General features: G+C 35.4%; 1 protein-coding gene and 1 pseudogene across 3 annotated transcripts in view; both read left to right on the forward strand.

Annotated features, from left to right (window-relative positions):
* The window catches only part of Dpp10 (dipeptidyl peptidase like 10), a 1,479,312-nt gene that overhangs the window by 1,176,089 nt on the left and 275,669 nt on the right, over positions 1 to 27,554 (forward strand). The window lies entirely within an intron of this gene.
* Positions 16,042 to 27,453, forward strand: LOC138809823 (protein SET-like; annotated as a pseudogene).

Consider the following 27,554-nt stretch of genomic DNA (forward strand, 5'->3'; position numbering starts at 1 on the left):
AAACCATCTGGCTATAACATAAAAACCCATTTTGGAAAGATGCTTTTGCAGAGTTAGGGAAAAGAAGTCTCTTTTTAAATGAAACATGATATAGTAGGCATTTATGTTAAAAACAAAATACAATGCCTCTTTATATTTCACCATTTCCAAATTCATTTCACAAATTTATATCAGATATGATTAAAACATTTATGAATGTTTTTATTAGGATCAAATATTATGATAGTTGATATTTCTTTGCATGTGAGAAAAGCACTCACCTAATCTCTAGTAGAATTGGACTCTACTTAAGTTAAAATACAATCTATTCCTCTTATGTTCAGTTGTTCAAATGCATTGTACTTAATAAACCAATTAGACTTGAGAGTCCTATTAGAGCAAATATGTGACATTAATTTTTTCACAATAAGACCTTGATTAGTGAGAATGAAAGCCACAAGAAATATCAATTAATCAGAAGGAACAAAATTAAAAGACAACTCAAAAGTGTCTGGAATCAGGGCTGGGAAGGTGGCTCAGTGGTAAAGTGCTTGTCTTGCATGCATGAGGCCTTGGGTTCGATTCCTCAGTACCACATGAGCAGAAAAAGCCAGTAGTGGTGCTATGGCTCAAGTGATAGAGTGCTAGCCTTGAGCTGAAGAGCTCAGGGACAGCGCCCAGGCCCAGAGTTCAGGCCCCATGACCGACCAAAAAAAAAAGTGTCGAATTCAGAAAGCTATAATAAAAATTGTTGATCAATGTATGCTAAAAATTACAACCAAGTGTCTAGTCTAATTCATTTTTTTGTTTATAGAGCTACAAGGACAATTAAGATACTTAAATCTTTTGGAAACATTAAAGGAAATTTTCTTCTATATCTTATCAGACTCTTCTTAAACTAGGAAAGAGGAATAAACTTATGATTGTCACCAATAAAGCTGGATACTTTTGACATCCCTCATGTTACATGAGTTTACTAGAAATTCTTTTTTGGTTGTTCCTTTAGACTGAAACCCCACATATGGAATACATGTGTCTCAAAAATACATTAGTGAATTAGACAACCCAGGATATAGAGTAAAGAGACAGCAATTCCTTATGCATATGAATACTGTGTTAGGAGTAATCCAATGGGAAGCTCTATTTATAGAGCCTTTATAGAGGCTTCTACTATATCACCAACAAATTTCAAGATCCTATTTTACTCCAAACATCAGTAGCTCTGAGTGAGGTATATCCCTTGCTTCCATGAGCTTAATATCTAGAGGTGACAGGTAATGCAAGGATGTTTTCTAGATACATAAAGCAGCCATCAGTAGACCTCAAACAATATTTGATATGTTCATTACTCTATACACAAGTAGCTTTGTATTCATTTGAAAACAGCAATGATCCTCATCTCATTTACCCATAGTGTTGCTTGAATCTTTGGAAATATGGCATTGATGTCATGTGCAACTTTAATATAGGTATAGAATTATTGTCTTCCTATTCACCAAAATACAGTATTTCTGCTTTTATTAGTAGTATCATCTACCTAATTAACATTTGATATCTCAGTAATCTCCTACAACCACTTCAACTCATCTGATTATGTTGTGGTGTCCATAATGTTAGCTAATGTATCCTATAATATTTCCACTGTCCTGTTAAGTTCCCTCTTTAGTTGTAACTTGAGAACCCATATCTCTACTATTGCTGAATACATACTGTAAAAGCATAATGTTGGTGTTTGGATACATAAATTTTCTGAAAACTTCAAATGTACTGATGCTTCCTGTTGAATAATGTAGACATTAGTCATTCTCCTATCAAGAAACTGCCTTTATACCGTTTTCTGAATTTGCATTAACTATGTCCCAAAGGTGCACAGTTATTCTCAACATTATGTCTTTTCCTGTCTTGTTAACCCCCTCATTGATGTTGCTTCATTAGCCTTTATCTTTTTCCATCCAACTTCTTTCCATTCTTTAGTATTTAGAACAAAAATCTTATATTCCCTGCATTTCTACTTCCCCTTACTTCAAGATGGCCTTGGTTCTCACTTCAGTCTTTCTGAATACTTTGAAATACTTACTTGTGGGAAACAAAGCATGGATGTGGCCCTTGACTTTGTCCATGAAGTCCACCTTTACACTGCCATGTCAGTTAGGACTATCATCTTTACCAGAGACTCCTAACTCCTCTTTGCATTAGTGTGCATCCCATTTAACCTTCAGTCTAATCTTCTCACAGAAGATTAGAAGATTGTAAAGTTCCCTTCCCCCACATTGGTTGGTTAACAGATTGGGATAAACCAGAGAATCATCACCTTTAGGATTATGTCCAAAGCTCATCAATCGTCAAGCATCTGCATGCTCTGGTTCGTCTAGTTCTCTAGCTGTGTGACCTTTCATGTTCCAAGCTCCATGTACACTACATAGGATGCAAATTTTTGTAAATCCAATACTCTTCCTCCCTCTTCATCCATACCATTTCTCCAGCTCTGATGCTTTCCTCCTCCCCAAATCAGACTCGCCACTGAGAGGATGTGATGTCACTGCTAACTGTGCTCCAAGATAGCCTGTTTGTACAGTATGGGTAGAGTTAATTCTAGCAGGATCATTTGACGCATACAGAAAAGGGAAGTGACACTTTTCTAAAGGAAAGCCCAAATGTTATGAAAAATAGAGAGAGAATAGATGCTGGCTATGCAAAAGGAAAATCCCACCACTATCAATAAATGCTCTTTGATAATTATAGCAATTGTGTATGTGGTGTTGTAGCATAGTGACTAGTGAGATATGAATAACAACTGAAGAAAACTCGTTATATAGGGAATGTTTCTAGTCCAAGGGCAAAATGAGCTATTGCTTTTTTGTTCTAGTTTGAAGTTAAGTTTTTATATTCCTAACACCAATCCCTTTAACATCATTATTGTCATTGCATCTCTAAAACCCTTAAGAATTGACAGCTATAATGAAATATATAATACCTACAAAATATGCTCAAAACCAGTCTTATAGAAATATGCATAGCACAATATTGAAAGAGACAAATCTCCAGTGTGCTTTATGACCCAGAAATATCTCCCTCATTTTCTGAGTTCTTTTTCATGCAGAAACTGACCCTCATTCTTTGCTTGATATTCACAGTAGCCATCTGCTTATGCTTTGACCTATTTTCTTTCTCAACTTTTCACTTGAAATGAGAATCAACTTTAAAGCTTATTTAAAGGAGTGTGGAAAAGCTAAATATGGGGTTGCAGCTGGTTCGGGCTTTCTATTGAAATTCTGGTGGCCTGGTATAATTTAAGATCTATTTATATAATTGTCGTGATGTAGCAAAAACAATCAAAGAAAGTTGTGTTATATCATTTGTTGAAGTAAGATAAGTCAAAAAAACATTGTTTTCATCTTTGTGTTTAGAGTTTAATGGAAGTGTCTCTATGGGCCCTCTCAAAGGGTTTCCCAAATATTGACTAAAAATAAATGAGGAAGATTTAGTTGTGATTATTTACAACTTGGGATTTTCTATAGAATTATTTTCTTTCTTTTCTCTTCTTTTCTTTCTTTTCTTTCGTTCCTTTCTTTCCTTCCTTCTTTCCTTCTTTCCTTCTTTTCTTCCTTCCTTCCTTCCTTCCTTCCTTCCTTCTTTCCTTCCTTCCTTCCTTCCTTCCTTCCTTCCTTCCTTCCTTCCTCTTTTTTTGTTAAAAAAATAGAAGATCTATCATGGGTAAATTCTATGGCACTTTCTCATAGTAACTACTGACTCTTATGAATAGAGCATTCTCCCTCCCTTAGACTCAGGTTTTAATATTTTCTTATTATTGAACTCAACTTTTAAAAATGGCACCAGTCAAACTTTTGTAAGCTTTTCATATGATAACAATGATTTTCCATATGTGAAGAATGTCTAAAACAACTCATTTACCCCAAAATAAACAATATAAGGAATTCAGTACACAATATCAATTTTGAGACTAAGAACAACTCACTTATGCTACACATAGTGGGTCTTGCCTGTAATCCTAGCTACACAGGAGGCAGAAATCAGGAGGATCATTATTTGAGGCCAGTCTAGGCAAAAAGTGGTATTCCACTTCAACAAGTTAGGCATGGTGCTGTGTGCCTGTGATCCCAGTTAGGCAGGATGTATAGGTTGGAGGATTGTGGTCTTAGGCTAGCCTCAAACAAAAATATAAGATTGGATTCAAGATATAATTAAAACATAAAAGGGTAGGAATGTGGCTCAGGTGACTTGTGTAGAAAGTGCAAAGCCCTGCCTAGTACTACCCAAACAAACAAAACAAACAAATCGCTCATGTTACCAACTCCAAATTACAAATGTAATGGGCTCAAAAGCCTGTTGGGGACAGGTAGTAAATTTTGTTCTGTGTCTCCACCATAGCAGAGGCAGAATCTCTAAATCCTCTTCAGTTTTTCTCAGACCTGTTTCCCTGTTGTTATGACTGTCAAGTTCCAGATTCTCCTAATTTACCCCAAGAAAAGTGAGAGGAATCAAAGAATAAATGAGCATCTCTCTTGTGTCTGCCCCTGTTTATAGGTAAAGCAAAATATTTTTATGAGGTCCTACCTAAAATACAAACAACTTATAGCAAATCTCTGACCAAGAGGATTGTGCTCATAATGACCATAATTAATCCCTGCAGATCACATAGAGTTTTTCTCTCTCTTGTTTTGAGATTAGGCCAAGCAATTCTTCAGTTTTTTGTGGTTCAAGTCTGGAGGAGGGGTGAAGAGAGTTATGTTGACATTAGACAAAATTTGTTAGGCAAGCTTTCCCTGTCTGTGATCAGTTTCAGTTGCCACTATGAATTTCATCTTGCATTTTAGAAAGGCATTTTCCCCAATACTACCTCACATAGCTTTATCAACTCAGTCAATAAATGCCAAAAGTGGAGGTGGTGAGCATTCATTTTGTAGGTTTCCTAACTTTTCACACTTTCTCGTGAATTTTAATTGAACGTGGAAAGTAATATGTTTGCTGAAGGAGTGAAAGATATTTCTCAGGCAAGTCACCAGTGTCTCATGCCTTTAATCCTAGCTACTCAGGAGGCTGAGATCTGAGGATCGGGGTTCAAAGCCAGCTCAGGCAGCAAAGTCCATGAGACGCTTATCTCCAATAAACCACTCAGAAAACCAGAAATGGTGCTGTGGCTCAAGTGGCAGACTGCTAGCTTTTAGCTGAAGAGCTGAAGGACAGCACTGAGGCCCAGAGTTCAAGCCCCATGACCAAAAAAAGGAAAAAAGAAAAAAAAAAAGATATTTCTCAGGCAGGGTTGTTTGAAGATATGGTAAAATGAGGGGAAAATTAAGTTTAAAATATGTGTATTGATTTAAAACAGCATGCAATATCTATAGGAAATTAAGAAAAATCAAATTTATTTTAAAATCTCAAGGTAATAATTTAGCATGAGCTAACTTTAGAGATTGAATTAGCTGCAGAAATGAAACAGACAAGACCTACATGTCTTTATGACTCCTATCATTTTAAAATATTACTCCTCCTTTGATTTAAAACAAAAATAGATTATTCAGTTTATGAAAATGTTACTTATGCTTTAAATTTCTAGATTGGAAGGTAGCAAGTCTGAAACTATGCTGTTTGAACTAAGGTAATTCAAAAGAAGAAAGGAGAGTAGAGGACTCAGACTTTACTTCAATGGGATGTCATTGCCTGGCCTTGAAAATGAATGAATTTGAAGAGAATTCACAATGCCAAAAGCAATTCAGATAAATTTAATGTGAACATTAATGTACACCAGTGAATTATTCATATAATGCCCATATATTATTATTTTATAGGCATGTCTATAATCATTTGACTTTCAAACTATATCCTGTAGATATCTTAGGTCTGTTATACTTGGTATAAATTACAAAATTACACCATGAGTCTTCATATTAAATTACATTTCTATGAGTATATCAAATTACAGATTTTTTACATAGCCATTTTTCTTATTAGTCTACATAATAAGTTAGTGTATATTATATTCATATGTGGGAATTATCAGTATTTTCAGGATTAATAAATGTATGAACTTATGTTCATAAACTTTTTCAAAACCTGTCATTTCACAGATTTATTATAGTTTGCCCTCAGAAATGTATGACTCCTTTTTCACTTTAAACTTGAGTGCATAAATACCAAATGGTGCATGAAATTTGCATAAAATAGTCTGATTATTGAGTATATTACATTTCCTTGTACTTCCTGCTGGGAGAATAGAGAATCCTAATTGGATTAGGACATTGATTAAATGCATTGCTGAATAAATTGAAGCTAGTATTTATGAACAAATGGTGTGTTTTTTATCTGTGCTGTGATCTTTCTAGCAAAATAACTTGGATCCTTTTCTGTAGACTTCACATACACATAGGATTTGGAGTCATAGCTGTGCTGGGAGATATTCTTACAAAGGTCCTTTGGGAATTAAAATGATGCTGAGATGTACTTTGTCTTAGATTATTTTTAGAATAATATTGAAACTTTCTAAGTAAACCACAGTCTACTAAATATCTGTTTCAATAGGTAGTCTGTAGAACAAAGCATCAAATTCATATTTGCTTCTGAGCTTTGATACCTCTCTGTCTGTTTGTCTGCCTGTCTGTCTGTCTGTCTGTTTGGATAGGACAAATGAACAGCTTTCTGCAGGGTTTGTTGATAAGCCTATCCATTATAAAAGCCCATCTTGGTTTAATAGTGGTGATCACTCAACTGTGCCTTTTCCAAAGATACTGTTACATACTTAGAGTTTTGACATTATGTTTGGCAAATCGCAAGTAGTTAAAATTTTCAGAGTTGTTAAAATTACATCATGAAAAACTAAGATGAAATTGCAAATATGTCCTTACATATGTTTGCTATAAAGACATGATGAAAAAATAACAAGGTCTGTGCTTGAAGTCTCCTTATCATTTTCTCCCAATCAAGAGAACCACTATATCACTCAGGGTTGTAGGAGAAATTTATATCTGAAGGTTTAAATATTGTTCTTGGAGGATAATACTTTGAGAACCCATTGGGGAGATAAAGTGGATACACCAAATATATTTGTTTCATACATTGAATTATTCAGGGTGGCCGTAATTGGTTGAATTTACAAGTCAATATTAGAGTTGAAAACTCTCACATTGCAGAGGTAGCCATTGTTATTAGTTGCATATAGATCCTACTAAAAGCATCTCTCTTCATAAACACAAATAAGCAGCTGAACATATAGTTTTGATTGTTGTGCAAGTACCCTGTACATTCTTCTACATAAGACTCAATTTATTTGTAATAAGCTTTTTGTTGTTGTTTTGTTTTGTTTTAGTCCTGGGGTTTGAACTCAGGGCCTGGGCACTGTCTCTGAGCTCTTCTGCTGAAGGCTAGCACTCCAACACTCTGGGCCACAGTGCTACTTCCAGTTTTCTGGTGGTTAATTGTGACTAAGAGTCTCACAGATTTTTCTGTAGGGCCACCTTCAAATCTAATCCTCATATCTAAGCCTATTGAGTGGATAGGATTATAGGCATGAGCCACCAGTACAATAGTTTTTTATATAAAAATTTTCCATAACAGAATCCAAGTACAAATACAAGGCCTTTCCTTTCCATCAAATGGCTTGAAAATTTGTGACTTGGTTATTAGTCTCTGTCCTCTGTAACCTCTGCCTATTTTTCTATAAAAACACTCAGCTACACCTCTGGTTAACTGCTATTCTTGTCACTTTGCAGAACCAGCTGCTTCTAATGCAGGGAAGCTTTAACTTGTTAACCCCTGTAAATGCTAGCAGAAATTTTCTAATTCTTAGACCACATACCCAAGTTTTCACACTGCTGGAAGATAGGGAAAGATGCTTTTGCTCTTAACTCCAGATCTTATTTCTGGGCATTCAAACCCAATCTCAGACATGGGCTTTAATTGTCATCTCAAAGGTATTATTTCTATTTCATAAACTGTTTCTAAAATTGTGGAAGAGTCTGAGTGCTGGTGCCTCATGACTGTAATCCTAGCTACTAAGGAGGCTTAGATATGAGAATTGCGGTTCAAAGCCAGCCCAGGCAGGAAAGTCCATGAGACACTTATCTCCAATAAACCACCAAAAGACCAGAAGTGGTGCTGTGGTTCGAGTGATAGAGTGCTATCCTTGAAACTGAAGAGCTGAGGGACAATGCCCAGGCCCAGAGTTCAAGCCCCACAACCAACCAAACTAACAAACAAAAAGATTGGGGAAGAGAAACTAACCTTTTTAACATGTTCTATAACCGGCCTGAAAATGAAATTAACAACATGAAAGATAAAGCATATACTTTTATTGATATTAATACTTTTAATGTTGTATTAGAACAAAGTGAAAACTCCAAAGGAGTGATTAGACACAGGAGCTTGCACACCACTTTAAGAAAGGTAATTAATTGTGGAAATTAACAAAGGAAATGGGGCCTGGCGTGAAGGGCCAGTCAATTGCAGGGAAAGCAACTAGGAATTAGGAAGAAAGAATGATAAATTAATATAAGAATACATAAATTATTATAAATTATACATAATATATAAGTTATTTAGTAAGTATGTGTAGACTCACCTGAAGAGCTTTCTCCTCTCTTGTCATAAAGGGTTGCTCTCTTCCTAGGAGATGAGGAGACTCCCCAAGGATACTTATTTCATAACCTTCATCAGATTCAGGCAGAACAGAAAGTTTATCCTGTTTCTCATTTCTCTCTACTACCATCAGGTAAAAGTGATGATTATGCCCAGATTGCAATTTTGGCATGGCATATTTTTTTATTCTTTTTACATGGTTAAGTTCTTATTTCTTATTTAAAGACCATCACCTTGTCTTTTCTGCTAGGAAATCTCCATTATCACCTAAGGAATTTATGAAAATAATACCATTTTGAAGCCTAACATATAAAGACTTTTTTGTCATTTGCCTCTGTAGAAATAGTTAAGGGGTATTAAAGGACCCTTCTCTGTAGCTTCTGCCTTATACCTTCTACCAAAACTTACTATTCTTTCTGTGACTGTATCTAAGTCCTGGAAGGCCTAGGAACCACTTTATAATTGTAACAGGAAGATTTATTGTCTGTAATGTTAAAAACTGTTTGCTTTGTGGGTTTGTTTTTCATTATTTAACCTTCATCTTAGTTTTTATAGTCTTAGATTTTCTCATATTTAGATAGATAATATGTTAATATTGATATGAATCAAGAATGGAGAAAAACTAGCAATAATATGAAAACATAGATATCATTTACTTTTATGACTGACCCCTGCTCACAAGTGTCAATATTATAATCCTAATTGTATGCCATCAGGGTCAGTGGAATTAGAATCTTTCTGAGTATAGCAAGAGGCATTGCGAGAATGCTACTGTCAGGCATCCTTTTTACACATTTCACAGTTTCATAAGGTTTTAACCCATAAAAAATAGCCTATTCCATATCCATTTCTGCAAGGACATTATAATTAAATTAGTTTATCTTATAAATAATTTGAACTAATATGGTACTATCTCATGTTTTCTTTTCCAAGGTAATATCTGTACTTTATATCTATTTTCATTGTCTGGAAATGCTTACAAATGGATAGAATAAAACTTTCTGTTTACCACTTTACACATCATCATGAAGTTATAAAATGTAAAGCTTCCATAGTATTGATACAACCAAGTTTATGCCATTTTTATGTGAGGTTAATAAGATATTATGTCACTTGCCCAAGTTCAACCTAATGCTAAACTCGAGAATTCCACAAAAGCTTTCCTCACTGCAATAAATATTTTATTTCCACTTAGCTAAGTAGACAGTGAAATGCAGTATCATTTCAGTTGCATCTGAGACTCTGAGGAGCCTATGACATATTTATATTATATTAAAAATTAAAACAAGCTGGGTGTCAGTGGCTCACACCTGTAATCCTAGCTACACAGGAGGTTGAGATCTGAGGATCGTGGTTCAAATCCAGCCTGGGCAGGAAAGTCTGTGAGACTCTTACCTCCATTAAACCACTAAAAACCTGGAAGTGGCACTGTGGCTCAAGTGGTAGAGCACTAGCCTTGAGCTGAAGAGCTAAGGGACAGTGCCCACACCCAGAGTTTGAACACCAAGACAGACAAAAAGAAAAACAAGGAAAAAACTAAAACATAACCCCACACAACGTATGCACATGTATGTGTGTCAATATATAGTTGTAGAAATGGATAGATAAATAGACATTACATCAAGGTCTTAAGTCCAATCAAATAAAACACTGTCAGAAACAGCTCTTGCAATGTCATACTCCTCCCCCCAAACATATATCATTTACTATTCTATTTCTAGGGCCTATAGAGCTGAGCTAATAAGTTTCAAAACTTTTGAAAGAGCATGAGAAAATTGATGAGAGATTTTTGTATAGCTTCAGGCAAAATATTGAAGTGCTTTTCAAAACAAATTGCCAAACTCGTTGCAGTTTTGTCCCTACGTGTGACAGCCTTAGGTTTGTCTGTTGTTGAACATTTCTTCATCAAGAATTCTGACTTCCACTTCTGTAAAGATTGCAAATTGAAGCACTCCTTCCTTTCAAATCTTTTCTTGTTTTTTAATAAGTATTCTATTATGAAAATACTGTACAGAGGGGTTACAGTTACATGAGCAAGGTAATGAGTACATTTCTTATCAAGCATTGTTGCCTCCTCCTTTGTTTTTCCCCTACCATCCCTTCCCTTCCACTTCCCCAATTACATTCCTTCTGACTCCCCACCCCCACTAAATTGTAAAGTTTGTTTTTTAACATAGTTTCTTGTACATCTTATTGTTACAATGGATCAACCTGTATCCCTATTTAAACATTTTGTTTTTTCCCTTCCCCTCCCCAAATTATACCAACATCAAATACAGTGAAAACAGGGGTTATACAGTGGGGAAGGAACATACAAAGCAAAAAAAAATCAAATGGTACCTTATAAATATGTTTTTCTACTACCTTAATCCTGGCCTCTTGTGATTGGCTATGTACATTCCACACAAACTTTCCTTTCCATTATATATATATATATATATATATATATATATATATATATATATATATATACACACACACATACACACATATTTTATGTGGTTTGTGGGGCTAGCTTTAAGATTTGTGGGAATATTGTTGAATTAGCTCAGAAATACTCTGCATGTCATTTTACATGATCAACTCTCAAAGACAGGGGGCAAATAAAGGGCAGTCATGCTCCCATTAGTCACATATTCCAAAATGCACAGGCACATTCTCCATCGTATTTTTCATGTGCTGAGAAGACTGTTAGGATTGTATTGATTATGAAGAATTTTCAAGTGTCAACTTCAACAAAGAACTTAAGGTAGTTTTAAAAAAATGTGAAGCCAAATGCTAATTTTTTAAAAATTCCTATTGCTTCCCTATAGTACCTGGTCCAAATTGTTGCTGTTGTTGTTGTTGTTGTTGTTGTTGTTGTTGTGTGTGTGTGTATGTGAGAGAGAGTTTGCTTTATGAAATAAACATATAGCATATATGAACAAACATTATAGCTTATTTTTGTATGTGTACAAAGTGTCTCAGACTTTGATGTAAGAAATCTCCAGACATATGGGCAGTCAGATGACCTTATGTCAAAGTAACCCACAAGAGTTCCACCTCCTGCAGGAATAGGCTTGTTTCACACTGTCTGAAAGCAGCCCAGAGAAACAAGGCTTGGGCATGAAACTCACATCAAGTTCAGGAGAGCAGAGGGGTTAGTTAGTCCCCTTGGTTCCCACAACAGGGTTACATGATTGAGATGTAAGTGGTACGTCATGTGCAAACTAGAAACTCCACACAAAATTGAGAACAAGAGAGAAAATGTCTTTCTGCCTTGCAATTGCTCCTTTAGACATAACATCATTGAATGAGGGTAGAAATAGATACTAATAGTAACTCATTTTCAGAGGCTTTCAAATTATGGGTTACAGAGAAGGAAGGTTGCTGGTTTAGTAAAAATATTTTAAATTGTATGTTTATGATATTTAAGTAGTTATGCTAAGGAGTTACCATTCAACAATTAAATTTACTAAGTAAAGTGCATCTTGATTGATGCCCATGACTGGTAATTGTGATTTATTTATTTATTTATTTTTATTGTGAAAATACTGAACAAGGGGTTATAATTACGAGTACATTTCTTATCAAGCATTGTAGCCTCCTCCTTTGTTTCCCTTTCCCATCCCTTCCCATGCTCCCTCTTCCCCCCAACCCAATCCTCTCCCCCCACCCCTGCACCAAAGTTGTAAAGTTTATTTTCAACCTAACGACTTGTACATTTTATTGTTGCAATGGGTCCACCTGTATCCCTATTTAAACGATTTGTTTTTCTCCTTCCCCTCCACAAATTATACTGACATGAAATACAGTGAAAGCAGGGGTTATACTGTGGGGGAGGGACATACAAAGTACCAAAGAAATAATCTTATAATTGTGTTAGAAACAATCGCATGAAAGAAAACAAAAACATTTGAATACATATCTTAGGGTTCATTTCCCTAACATCAACTTATCTGACCTTTTCTGCTTGACTCAGACATTTACTAGTTATTGCCAATAAAGGAAACCATGGGACCTATGTTTCTTTGGGCCTGGCTTACTTCACTTAAAAAATTATATTAAATGGTAATTGTGATTTAATAGATAGGTCATCAGGATAAATACACTCTTAATTCAGGGCCTTGTACTTGTGCTTGACTTTTTGCTCAGTTCTGGGCCTATACCACTTGAACCATGCTAATAGTTTCAGCCATTTTCTTATTGGGAAAAGAGTCTCATAGACATTCCTGACAAGGATTTTTTTGAACTGGAATCTTTAGATCTCAGCCTGCTGAGTAGCTAGGCTTTCAAACATGAACAATGAGTACCAGAGTAGTGTTTATTTTAAAAGCAACCAAAACTATTCTGAAGTGGTGGTCTATTCACCACAGTATGAAAAATGCTGACCTAAGTTTTATAAAACTAGTCATTATACTATAGCTATATATTATTCATCTATATATATTATATCTGTTTAAAAGAAAACATGTATTTTCAAATTATAAAAAACTCCTCTGGGAAATTAAGAGTATTCTTAGTTCAGAGAACTCTATATAGCATAAAATATATGACCGAGGAATTAATAAAATAGCAAGTTTTATGGAAGTTCAGAAAGGCAGTAGACACTGAGTCATTTGGGGAAAGGACTTCTTTTTCCTCCTTAGTTGGCATCATTCCTCTGTCACACTACCATTATCTACTTTAATCACAATGAATCATGAAGATAGTTGCCTTTATGAATAATGGGTACTCACTTATGCAGATGAATGTTCCTTGCTGAGCTAGCTAAGTTTATCTGGCTTTCCAGGTCAACTGGGGTCCCTTCCCAGATAAGATAAATCTCTTGAGAAAAGGAAGATAAAACAATTACAGTATATCATCCTGTGTAGAATTTCAAGTATATATTTGTTCCTTAAATATTGTCCACATTGACTGAAGAACAACATTTATTGCAATACTAATTCTGATTGAACTCTGTCATTTTCCTTTTGTTCAATGTAACAAAAGTATACTTGATGGGATGAAACTCCGGGGAAACACAAAACCATATGAAAAGCAGGTTCAGTATAAATGCAAATTGCTTTACAAAAACATTGCCAAATATTCTAAAAGGGATTAATTTATTGTGAGTAAAACATTTCTGGAACAACTCTTCACTGTAATGTCCTATAATTTTTCGATATCCTAAAAATAATAATTAGTGACAATTATAATTTTATGATAATGACGTTCTTCATTTGGGATCATTGAATAACCTAACTGAGGTCATTTTATTTGTTTTGCAGTTTCATTTCTATTGTACAAATTTGAATGTGACACTGCTTTCCTGGTGCATAAACTAAAGTAGGGGAATATAGATAATGTTTAACTGACACAATGGTACATTAGACTTTAGTTTCCATTAATAATTGAAATTATTAACTTCTGGTTTGCATTTTTGTTTTATAACTGAATAAAACGTAATCACACATATATTCCAAATGATGTATAACCTGGAAAAGGACCTCTGTTAACTTTGTAGCTGTGATTTTCCAGACAGCATCTTCAAGTTTATTTTTTCCATTTAACAAGGTCAAATGAGGATGATGGACAGGCTACTTAACAGATACTATGGTTTGTCAAAACATTTTTAAATTCCTGTAGAAAACCTTCTATCAAATCATTGCTAATGTTCTGACCTCAGTTTGCGTTAGAGGCTCAGTTAGACACAGTGTTGTACAAAGAGCACATTGTCTCGTGGCTTCACAATCTTTTCATCTATCTATGGCCACATATACATGAATCCAAAGGGAAAAAGAAAATCCTTTCTTCTGTGTGAACTGATAGAGCAAGCCTGTTTAAAATTCTCTCCCTTAGGTTTGAGGTCACTGTTCAAAGAACGTATCGCTACAAAAGAGCCCACAGCAGTTCATTGCTTTCAAGATGATAAGGGCTAACCCTTTTTGAGCAAGGAAAGCATATTTATACTCTTTGAAGATTGTCTTGTTGATGCTGAGTTACTGAAAAGATGGGCTGAAAGTAATCTACCCTCTCCCCCCAACCACTACTTCTACAGGTTTAGGAGAATGTCATCAAAAACTCAAAACAAACCTTCAGGAGCTATGACCTGCTGAGACCTGGAAAAGAGTCAAAGTCATACACTCAACATTTAAGAAGGAACAAATAAGAAACAAATTATTATTGACTTTTGGTTTAATGATCAATAAGTTATATTACTGTCAGCACAATGATAGTTAATTCTTCCATTTGGACAGATATTTGAAGGAATCGCCAGATGCTCTTTGAGTCGGAGTTGGTGATTACTCATAATATGGACCCCTTCGTCCATTTAGATATCTCTCCACACCCTCATTTCACTGTGAAAATGAACAGAAGGAAAAGCAGGTTGTCAATGTATGCAGGCCATTAAAAATTAAAGGATGTAGAAGTTGCAGGGTATATGTTGATCACCCAGAAACCAAGAACTATCCTATTACCTACTTGCTGAGAATATTGAAATCTCAATGACTGAAAGAAAGAACCAGTGTCAAATTATTTCATCTCAAACTGTGAGCATACCCATACATTATTTTTGCTTTTATATATTTTTATTGTAAAATACTGTACAGAGGGACTACAGTTACATAAGTAAGATAATAAATACATTTCTTATTGAGAATTGTCACCTCCTCCTTTGTTTTTCCCCTACCATTTCCTCCTTCCCCACCTCCCCAACTCTTCCCTCCCCACCCCCTCCACCCCAGGTTGTAAAGTTCCTTTTCAACATAGTGTCTTGTACATCTCATTGTTACAGTGGGTCAACCTGTATCCTTATTTCAGAATTTTGTTATTTCCTTTCCCCTCCCCAAACTAGAAATATATATGTAAAAGATGCACGGCACCAGAATCAATTACAGTGAAAACAGGGGTTATAAAATGGGAAAGAACATACAAAAGAAACAAAAAAAAATCACATGGTACATTATAAATGCATTAAAACCAATAGGAAGAAAGATAAAACCACTTGTGTCCCTATCTTGGGGTTCATTTTGCTTAGCATCGTCTTATATGGTCATATTTACATTATTTTAAAGGAAATAAAACAATCGTTTAAAAATGTTTTCATCATCTTGAAGAAGTTGTACAGAATAGTTGCCATTTTACAAAGTGGTATACAAATGCAGTGCATCTTGATTGATATCACACCTTTCAACATTCTCAACCATCCCTCTCAGCCTGTGATGACTACCACAAAAAGAATGTAAAATGGGAAATCAGAAAGAGAACAAAATTATTGGTGATTAAGAATAGGGGAAAAAAAAGAATAGGGCAAAACATTAAAGGCAGAACCTCTTGGTAGAGAGAAACTCCAGGTTAGTCATTAAAGGGAAAATTAGGCTTGAAGTAAATTGCTGATTTAAACACTGGGTTACTGGAATTCAGTGAATAGTATAAAATGATCAGTATCTGCTATGGGGGTCTCTCCAGGCCAGGGGAGACACAGAAGGCACAGTGAACTGAATAACCAGAATGACCTCCACAGATTTCAAGAAATGGGCGAGAGGGAAACCAATAACTGCCAAATTCCTGCAAATTGTGTAATTCTTGCTTCTTTACCACTAGTTTGCTTGCTCTGTCTTATTACAAGAACACCACCTGCCTGTGGTTTGCGCCCTTCAATGCCCAGTAGGTTGGCAGCTTTGGGCTGCACTCCAAAGCTCTGTGAGATGGATGCAATCACTGCCCTGCTAATAAAGACTCCTAGCCTAATTGACTGTGTTGGCATGTCTCTGGAAAATCAGGATACAACAAATCTGCCCTTTCCTTCACTTTCCTTCTTCTACTTAGTAGTATTTTAGGATATATATTGAATTCATGATTGCATTCTCCTTCCCTTCTCCTTCTTATTCATCTGGCCCTCCCCACATGACCCCATCCCCCACCCTCTAGTACTTGTTTTCTGGTGTTCATTTGGTTGAACTTTTACATTGTCTTTCTATGAATTACACAATTTGAATTAGCCTTTTTATCTACTGTATTTCAGTTAATACATATGTACACCATTAAGTATTACCTAAGTATTTACCTGTTCATTTGTTAGCTAAATCTAGCTTCTACATATGAGAGAAAACATGAAGCATTTGTCTGTCTGGGCCTGACTTACTTCATTTAACATCATGTTTTCTAAGTCTTTCTGTTTCTTCAGAAATAGCACAATATCATTCTTTCTAATGGATCAGTAAATTTCTATTATGTTTATATGTACCACATTTTCTTGACCCATTTGTCCATTGAGGGGCATCTGGGCTTCTTCCAGGGCTTGATTATGGCACATAGGGAATCCTCTTCCCCTGTAGGCAGGAATGTAAATTTGTTCAGCCACTCTTGAAAGCAACATGGAAGTTCCTCAAAAGCCTAAATTTAGATCTACTTTATGTTCCACCAATTCCACTCATGGACATTTATTCAAAAGACCACAACCCAGATTATAATAAAGCTACCAGCACTATTCAGATAATCTTATGATAAAGTTATTGTGGGCACATACAAAATTAATCATTTTATTTTTAAAATGCTGTACTTTAGGACAAGGGTTTTGACATGCATATATATTTAAATGAGGAAATTATGGATGTGTTTTATCTGTAGAAAATAAAGAATTTCCTTCAAAAATTATAAAAATTGCTTTAGATAAAGTAGAATGATCAACTGGATTAATTTTGTTTTGCAATGGATATTAATTTTCCTTATAGAAGAATATATAAATAAAATCATTTGAGGACTTACTGACATAATTTGAAAAAGTTTGTGTGTATATTCATATATATATATGAATATATGTATATATGTATACATATGTATATATGTATATATATACATATATATATGTATGTACCTATATAATGAGATTTGTTTATGTTCTCTGAACAGTTTGTCACTTGTGAAGCAATACCAAAGCAAAGAAAGAAACAGTTCTGCTGTGTGCTTTAGAATTCTTCTTTGATGTGTGAATAGTCATATCCTTTATATTTTTTATTTTAGGTTTGAGTTAGCACATACTAACAAAATGAAGACTTTCTCAGAGATAGCTCTATATAGGCATATATTGTACTTCAAGCAGTACACCTTTCTAATTTAGCCAGGAAATTCTATTATAATGGTATAAAGTGAAACACCTCTATTCTTTTTTTGTGTGTGAAAATACCATATAGAAGGGTTACAATTACATGGGCAAGATAATAAGTACATTTCTTATCAAGCATTGTTGTCTCCTCCTTTGTTTCCCCTTACCATCCCTTCCGATCTCCCCACCCCCACTCCACTCCCCCTGGCCAAAGTTGTAAAGTTCATTTTCGACATAATGACTTGTACATCTCATTGTTGCAATGGGTCCACCTGTATCCTTATTTAAACAATTTCTTATTTCCCTTCCCCTCCACATATTATACCAACATCAAATACAGTGAAAGCAGGGGTTATACCGTGGGGAAGGGACATACAAAGCAACAAAGAAATCATCTTATAAATATGTTAGAAACTTTTAACAAAATATGTAGGAATGATTTTTTTCACATTTTAAAATTATTTTTACATAGTTTTACATTTCACAAAGCAGTTTATGAATACAATATATCTTGATCAATGTCACCCCTTTCAACATTCTCACTCATCCTTCCTCTACCTACCCCTTCTTTCATTCTTTTTAATTTTGTAAGATTATACATTTCATTCTTGACTTCATTTCCCCCCCTTTCTCCTTTTATTTGTCTACCCCTTTCCTCTTGACCCCACTTACCCTTTCCAATAACCAGCTTCCTGCAGTTTAATTTGGCTGAATTTTGATTTTGGCTTTCTTAATAATTACACTATTTTAGATCTCTTGATGCTATCATACATTTTATTACATTATGTTTGTTGCTACCATATCTTCAAATGAGCATTGAAATTTTATATAACTTTTAGAAATTATTTCTAAGTATATTGATTCATTATTTCAATTATGTATTTTTGATTGACCTTAACTACTCATCTGTGCCCTATTTGTGAGCATCTTTGTACTCTAATTTTAAACTAAATTTTATATTTGTCATTGGTTATTTATTTACTTTTTGTTGGCTTTGGGGCTTGAAGTCAAGGCCTGGGTTCTGTTCCTTTTCTCTAGGCTAGTACTCTATCACTTTCAGCCACAGCTTCACTTCTGTAAATTTGTCTTTTATTTATAAAAATAAATTGAGAGTTAATTAATTGGATTGGAGTAAGAAAATCTGGAAATCTAGAATCAGATTCTATGCTTATATTTTTAGAATCCTGGTCATAGACCTGTGTCTGGATCCAAAAGCTCATTCACATTGTGAAGCAGAGTAATACATATAAAAATGAAAAAAATGTATTTACAGTTTTGATCTAAGCTAAAGACAAATTCTCAGATTTTTCCCTGCCTTGACCCTAGCATCATTACAACTAGTAATAAAGAAAAAACAGAGCTCTAGAGATATGAATATGCACAGTTAGCTGTATGATCAAATTGCTGAACAGGGTCAGATTCTTTCTCTAGGACCCAGGGGTTAGGACTTTCAGTGAGTCATCATCACTACAAGCAATTATGGTTCAATCTAGACTTTCCTGTCATATGTATTGATGTTCTTATTTGAAGGGAAAGAAACTAAGATCCCATTATCCACAGGCCTTTTAGTTTGTTCTTCATCTTTAAAATATACATAAATAAGTTTGAAATTACTTAATCGTACCATTGTGAAAAGCAAGCCAACTCAAAAGTCTTTGTTTTTCATTTTAGTAAATGTAAGAATACTGATTTGAAATGGTAATTAGATTGAGTTAATAAATTTTAAAACCATGACTTATGGAGAGTTAAATAACTGGCTTCATATATCTAGTAATTAAGAAAACCAAGTTGCAGACCCAGAAGCCTTCTATCAGAGCCTGGATTCAACACCATTAACCTCTATTCTGCCTGAGATGATTGTATTTTATTGATTTTGTAAATCTGTAGACATATGTATTTATATGGTATCCAAAGCTCTGAAAAGTCAGAAGTTTAATGGTTAATATATTAAGTAAAGCAGATATCTGATTTTAATTAAGTGCCATAGTTTGTTGCTGTTTATATATTAAATAATTATATTACCATAGTGTAATTGGTTTTGAAAATTAATTTATAGTTAATATGATATATCAAATCTTAATTATACTTGGTGGAATGAGATGAGTTGAACGAATTCATTAATGAAAGGTTTATGTTGGTTTATTCAAAAACATACTTAGATTGTATCGGTGGTCATAAGATTTTCTTGTTGGTGCATTTTGTGTAAAAGTTATGTGGTGAAACAAGAAATAATCATTGGACATGAATACTTTTTAAAAAATAACATTTTTATTGTGTACAGAGGGGTTACAGTTACATGAGCAAGGTAATGACTACATTTCTTATCCAGAATTGTTGCCTCCTCCTCTATTTTTCCCCTACCATGCCGACCCACCAACCTCCTCAACTACACCCCTTACCCCCCCATGATTCCCACCTGCCAACCCTCCCCACCCTTCCACCACCCACCCCCACCACCCCTGGCTAAATTGTAAAGTTCATTTTCAACATAGTGTCTTGTACATCTCATTGTTGCAATGGGTCAAGCTGTATCCCTATTTAAACATTTAGTTTTTGCCCTTCCCCTCCCCAAATTTTCTGACATCAAATACAATGAAAACGGGTTATACAATGGGGGAGGGACATACAAAGCAACAAAAAATCACGTGGTACCTTATAAATACGTTAGAAACAATAGCAAGAAGAAAAAAACACTTGTATCCCTATCTTGGGGTTCATTTCACTTAACATCATCTTATCTGAGCTTTTATGCTTGTCCCACACATATACTAGTTATTGCAAATAAGGGAAACCATGGGACCTATGTTTCTTTGGGCCTGGCTTACTTCACTTAATATAATTTTCTCCAAGTCTTTCCATTTCCTAACAAATGGGGCAATGTGATTCTTTCTGAGGGAGGCATAGAATTCCATTGTGTATATATACCATGTTTTCTTGATCCATTCATCTACTGAGGAGCATCTGGATTGGTTCCATATCTTAGCTATGGTAAATAATACTGCAATAAACATAGTTGTGCTGGTAACTTTAGAAATGCTCAACTTCTCTAGCCATAAAAGAAATGCAAATCAGAATAGCAGTGACATTCCACCTCACCTCATTTAGGTGGCTATAATCAAGAACTCTAATAACAACAGATGCTGGAGGGGATGTGTCCAGAAGGGAACCCTACTTCATTACTGGTGGGAGTGTAAACTTGTTCATCCACTTTGGAAAGCAGTATGGAGATTCCACAAAAGACACCACTTAGAGCTCCCCTATGATCCAGCAATCCCACTTTTGGACATTTAACCAAATGAACACAAACAAGACCATACTAAAGCTACCAGCACAAATATGTTTATTGTCGAATTATTTACCATAGCTAAGATATGGAATCAACCGAGATGCCCCTCAGTAGATGAATGGATTAAGAAAATATGATATATACACAAAATGGAGTTCTGTTCCTCCATCCGAAAGAATGGCATCGCTCCATTTGTTAGGACATGAATACTTTTATCTGCTGAATTTTATTTAACTAAGTCCTTATAACTGGCATGATCCAGTGGAAAGAAGTATTCATAGCCATATTCAAGAACATAAACATCTGTCCAGGTTCGGGGCTCTGTGGAGTCATGCGTGTAAGAAATTAGGGAGAGACTAAGGAGATCTGCTGCCACATGATCGTGACTGCTGTTATGAATGTATTTTATAACACATTTAAACAAAAACTAGTTTAAAATAAAGTGAGATCATTGCTTCCCCTTCCTCTTGATATGACCTTTTGAGGTTTGCTTCTGGCATTTTCCTGAATCTCCAATCCCCATACAGCTTCAACCTGAGAAAACTAAACAGAGTCCTGCCCTAAAGCTGGCAGATACATCCCAGTGTGCCAAATGGAGAAAAATAACAGCAAGAAGCAGTTGAATATATCAATGAAGTACAAAGTGAAATAGACATAATGATCAAGTCAGTGAGGAGATTTCTTTTTTTTTTTTTTTTTTTTTTTTTGGTAAGTCGTGGGGCTTGAACTCTGGGCCTGGTCTCTACCCCTCAGCTCTTCAGCTCAAGGATAGTGCTCTACCCCTTGAGCCACAGCACCACTTCTGGCTTTTTCTGCTTATGTGGCACTGAGGAATCAAACCCAGGGCCTCCTGTGTGCAAAGCAAGCACTGTACCACTGAGCCACCTTCCCAGCCCACAGTGAGGAGATTTTGAAAGTAGAAAAAAAATTAAACTCTGATCACCGAAATCCCAAATTTATCCATAAGATTTGTCAACCATCCTCAAGTGTCTGTACCTTTTGGAGAGAAAGATGAAGAAGTGCTACATTACCTGACCAGAGTTGAAATGGCAGAATTTGAAGATATGACAACAGGTTACAGAATAGATTATTGGTCTGATGAAAATCCTGAACTTTGAAAATAAAGTTCTCTCCAGAGAATTTCACCTGAATGAGAGTGGTGATCCATCTTCAAAATCCACTGAAAGCAAATGGAAATCTGGAAAGGATTTGATGAAATGCTCCAAACACAGAATAAAGCTAGCAGGAAGAGGCAGCATGAAGAAACAGAGAGCTGGTTTATGAACCACTCTGATGCTGGTGCCGATGAGTTGGGAGAAATCATCGAAGATGTTATTTAGCCAAATCTATTGAAATACTAACTGGTTCTTGATATGGATAGAAGGAGAAGGGGAAGTAGATGATGATGAAGATGATAAAGGAAAGGATTGGAATGGGATGAGGATGAAGTGGAAGAGGATAAAGATGAGGAGAAGGGGAGAAGGGTAAAGGAGAAGGGGAAAAGGAGGACTAATAGAAAACACATGGATTTCAACTGTCCCTTCATAAATAAAACAAGAAAATAATCAATCCCTTGGAACAAGGTGCAATTTTTTCCTTGGTGCTCAGTCATCCAGTTCTTGAGGTCCCTTTTCTCAACACCATGGTGCTCTATTTTTGGTGAAATACCTTGCTCAAAATACAACCAGAGAAAAATCTCCACACCTTTCTGTTCTAAATTCATTTTTATCTCTTTCTTTTTTTTAATTTAATTTTATTTTATTTGAGAACATACTGTACAGAGGGGCTACAATTACATGGGCAGGATAATGCATACATTTCTTACCAAGCATTGCAGCCTCCTCCTTTGTTTACCCTTCACCTCCCTTCCCAGCCTCCCCCCTCCCCCCACCCAATTATACCCCCCTCCCCCCCCACACCGACATTGTAAAGTTGGTTTTGACATGACATTTTGTACTTCTCATTGTTGCAACAGATCCACCTGAATCCTTAAACGACTTGTTTGTCCCCATCTCCTCCACATGTTATACAGACATCAAATATAGTGAAAGCGGGGGTTACACTGTGGGGGAGAGACATACAAAGCAACAAAGAAATAATCTTATAAATGCGTTAGAGGCACATGCATGAAAGAAACGAAAACATTAAAATACATATTTAAGGGTTCATTTTCCTAACATCACATTATCTGACCTTTTCCGCTAGACTCATACCTATACTAGATATTGCAAATAAGGGAAACCATGGGACCTATGCTTCTTTGGGCCTGGCTTACTTCACTTAATACAATTTTTTCCAAACCTTTCCATTTCCTAACAAATGGGGAAATGTCATTCTTTCTGATGGAGGCATAGAATTCCATTGTGTATATATACCACATTTTCTTCATCCATTCATCTACTGAGGGGCATCTGGGTTGGTTCCATATCTTAGCTATGGTAAATAATGCTGCAATAAACATAGTTGTGCTGGTAGCTTTAGTGTGGTCTTGTTTGTAAACATTTGGGTAAATGCCCAAAAGTGGGATTGCTGGATCATAGGGGAGATCTATGTGAAGACTTTTGAGGAACCTCCATACTGCTTTCCAAAGTGGTTGAACAAGTTTACATTCCCACCAACAATGAAGTAAGGTTCCTTTCTGTCCACATCCCCTCCAGCATCTGTTGTTGTTAGAGTTCTTGATTTTTGCTGTTCTAACTTTCTATCTCCACAAAAACTGTATTGAATCAACACTACCACCACGGTGCCCTGTGGGTAAAAAAAAAAAAAAAAAAAACCCTCCAGCTACCTATATTCTGCTGGAAGAGCAGGCCCCAGTACATATTCCAGCTGTTCTCTTCCTTTCTTTGTATATTGGTCTCAGAGATTACTGTGCATCTTTCTGAGTGTGGACACAGTTACCGTTTCCAACATGTATCTGTCTACTTTCTCATGTAAAGACAGAAAACTTTAAAACATGTGGTTATAGAAGATCTGTAAAGATGATTTTGAGGCATTTGGGAGCATTAAATGATCATTTTTGACAACATGTTTCATGGTGATATTTAAGGGAATCCTTGCAGTTTAAGATTAACTTTTACGATAAAATTCTCTCCTAATGTTGATTTGAGCCCTGCCAGGACAAGACAATCAGTAGACCCTATGGGATGGTTCTTGGAATTTAATTTTTCTATTGTAATTTTGTTCATTTATTTTTCCCCTTTGGATTATTTTTCTGAATATTTTTATTATCTTTAAACAGTTGTATAAAGGAGTTGCCATTCACCAAAGCTGTTTATGAATACAGTGCTTCTTGATCAATATCACTACTCTCAGTATTTTCACACTCTCTCTCCCAACCCACCCTTTCTCTTACTATCTTAAGTTTAGGATACCTATTCATTTTTCCTTTTAACCAAACAGTTCACGTGTGCAATGCATCTTCATCTCTTTATCACTTCAACATCTTTACTCTCCCCCACTCTGACCCACCAGGTCCCTTATATTTCTCAATTCTGTGGTATCTACAATGAATTTTTGCCTGCATTTTCCCCCTCCCTCCTTCCATTTTTCTGCCCTTCTCCCCTTGGCTCCACTCTCCCCTCTTTCGAGTACCCATTTCCTGGTACTAATGTTTTGGGCTTTGGTTTACTCTTTATTTGTGGTCTCTACAGAATCTATTATACTTCAGTTAATTCATTCATAACTGCTTGCTTACCACCCAGTGTGTTTACTTGTAGATTTGTAGGCACATTCTAGGCACTACAAATGAGGGAAACTATGCAAATATGTTTCCTTGGGTCAATGCTGAAAATTTCCTTTCACTGGAAAGGAGAGATGATGCTCAGGTTTGGCATTAGAAGTATCCGATGTATTCACTGGTAGATTTAAGGGAGAAATGCAATAGTATAATTCTTTAGAAAGGCAAAGTCAAAGCTCAACAAAATAAACACCAGAAAGCAGATACTTGAAAGGGTATGATGGGGTCAAGAGGCAAGGAATAGTTAAATGTAGAGGAGAAGAAGGAGAAATGAAGACATGCATTCAATGTATGTCCTTCCTATGAAATTAAGAAGGGTGAAGGAAGGAGTAGGTATGGGAGGAATGGGTGAGAATGTTGAAAGAGATGATATTGTTCCAAATGGATTCATTGTATTTATATTGATAAACTGCTTTGTTGTATGTCACCTCCTTTTATAAATAAAGAAAAATAATTAATGTGTACATGAAAATAATGTAAAAATGATACCTACCATGCGCAAGTACTAATGATTTAATATTTAATTACTTAAAAATTAAGAATGAGGATAAAAAGGATTTCATCACCAGCCATAAGGCAATCTCATTACAACTGATGTCAGCTTAAAATAGTTTGTGTGATATAGACAATAAAGTAGGTCATCTAAAAACAACAGCCTATGAAACATATATCTCCTGCTGGACTGTCACCTTCAGAGAAGCCTTTATTCCTACACAGAAAGCATGACAATTGCAAACTTTTGCAAACTTTCTGACTTCATGCAAGTGACACTCCTCATAAATTATTTAATAGAAACTCAGCAGTACCTGCAATTGGGGGGGCTACATCTGCAGAACTAACAGCAGATATGCAAAATAACTCCTAAATTAGTAAAAATGATCTTATTATTAATTATATTTATTATATTATAATAATTTTTTAAATTTTATTTTATGTAAAGATGCTGTACAGAGGGGTTACAGCTACATGATGTACATGAGTACATTATTTGTCAATCATTGTTACCCATTCCCTTATTGTCTCACTATCCCTTCGCTCCCTGACTTTCCACACTCCTCCCCAACCCACCGCACCCCACCCCTGACCAAAGTTGTAAAGTTCATTTCCAATATAACTCTATGAGCTTAGATAGAATAGGACAAGGGAGGAAAATCTGAAATGCACATTTTTTAAAACTAGGTTCAGAGTTTCAATGGTATTGGTGAAAATGTTATGCTTGACTGCTCATAGACAACATTCACCAGGGATAAATAGTTTAATTGGGTCTCCAGATATTATATACTTAGGTATTTCAAATAATTTACACATCAGATTGTACATAGATGTTGTTTCCTGTGTCCACATGTTTTAGGAAAACTTCAAAATCTAGCATAGAGATTTCCTATTAAAGAAATTAATCTCACAGAATGTAAAGGTACACACCTCATCCCAGTATTTGGGAGGATTGAGATTGAGGGTCATTCTAAACCAAAAACAAAGTAAAAAAAAGAAGAACAACAACAAAAAACCCATAACAATGACCATACCAAAAATCAATGGTTCCTTCTGTGGAATCTTGCTCTGATAATTTTGAATAAATGCCAAATACCAGTTTTGACTTAAAATGGTATGCTCTAATTATTCTAAACTCCTAAAGTGAGTGTGAAAATTAAAGGAGGAGATGCATGAAAACAAAGTTATTTTGTTAGCAGTACAGATTTAGAGCTGCTTTTTAAAAACCATTTTATTATTGTTATTTTTATTATTATCTTTAAATAGTTGTACAAAGAAGTTCCCATTCTTTAAAACAGTATATGAATACAAGGTGCCTGACAACATTGTCACCCATCACCTCTAACCCATCCCTTGGCTCACTTTTCTTGTCTTTTTTAAAATGGAGATTAAATGGTGATTACAGAAATTACATGTTTCACAGTATTGTGGAATAGTGATACTTAGTTAAAGTCACAAACACATTTTAACTTTCACAAAGTAAATTGTCATTACCATGGGCTATACAGTTTGTGAATTCTATGAGCTTTGACAATTCAGTTATTTCATCCACATCAGGTGATGTTTATATTTCTTTCCTTTTGCTCAGTGTAAGCTGTTCCCTCTTTCCCTCTCATTAATCCCTTCCCATCACTGTCTTTGGGTTGTTTAGTTCTTTTTCATCCATGTACAGTGCAGCTGATGGGCCCTTTGTTGTATGTTGTTCCGTTTTATTTTGTTAGCAGTACAGATTTAGAGCTGCTTTTTTATAAAGTATACTTACTAGCCAAATGTAATAATTCTGCATGAATGCTGGTCCTAAATGATTTTGCCAAACAAATAATCTAAGTAGATATGTAATAATGAGACAAAATTAGCTCCAAGCATATTCATATCTCATACTTCCTGATACCTTTATTGTAGGAATGTGATGTATGTTAAGACACTGCCTCCATCAGAGCTGAGACTAGAAGGGCTGATGTTACATTAGTGTGAATCAGCCTGGGAAGTTACAAAAGCAACCACTTGCCCTAGGCACTCACACACGTGGTTAATGTTTGAAAAACTTGTTCCCATGTCACAGACTATCTGTGTGCTTCTTTTTACCAGATTCACTATGGAATCCAAATAATTAGATCCATAGAGATATCAGGGATAAGCCAAAGCAATGGAAATGCTATAGAAGCAGCCAGTCCCTCCACTACTGTTGCCAATATAGTTGGTCAAACACTGGATGTGCTGAGGTGTTCTGGAAGCAGTGGTGTACTGAAGACAAACACTGGCACTGAACCACTGGGTTCTGCTTTTATGTCCCATGCCTAAAAACATTTAACCTCATTTTATTTCAACTTATATAGTCTCTGTTTATTGTTTTCCCTGTAATAGAAGAAAAAGATGTGCTCATTTGGAAAAGGAAAGTAGAA

The sequence above is a fragment of the Dipodomys merriami genome, unplaced genomic scaffold (genome assembly GCF_024711535.1).
Source record: "Dipodomys merriami isolate MVZ:Mamm:240054 unplaced genomic scaffold, mDipMer1.0.p SCAF_1, whole genome shotgun sequence".
Taxonomy (NCBI): Eukaryota; Metazoa; Chordata; class Mammalia; order Rodentia; family Heteromyidae; genus Dipodomys; species Dipodomys merriami.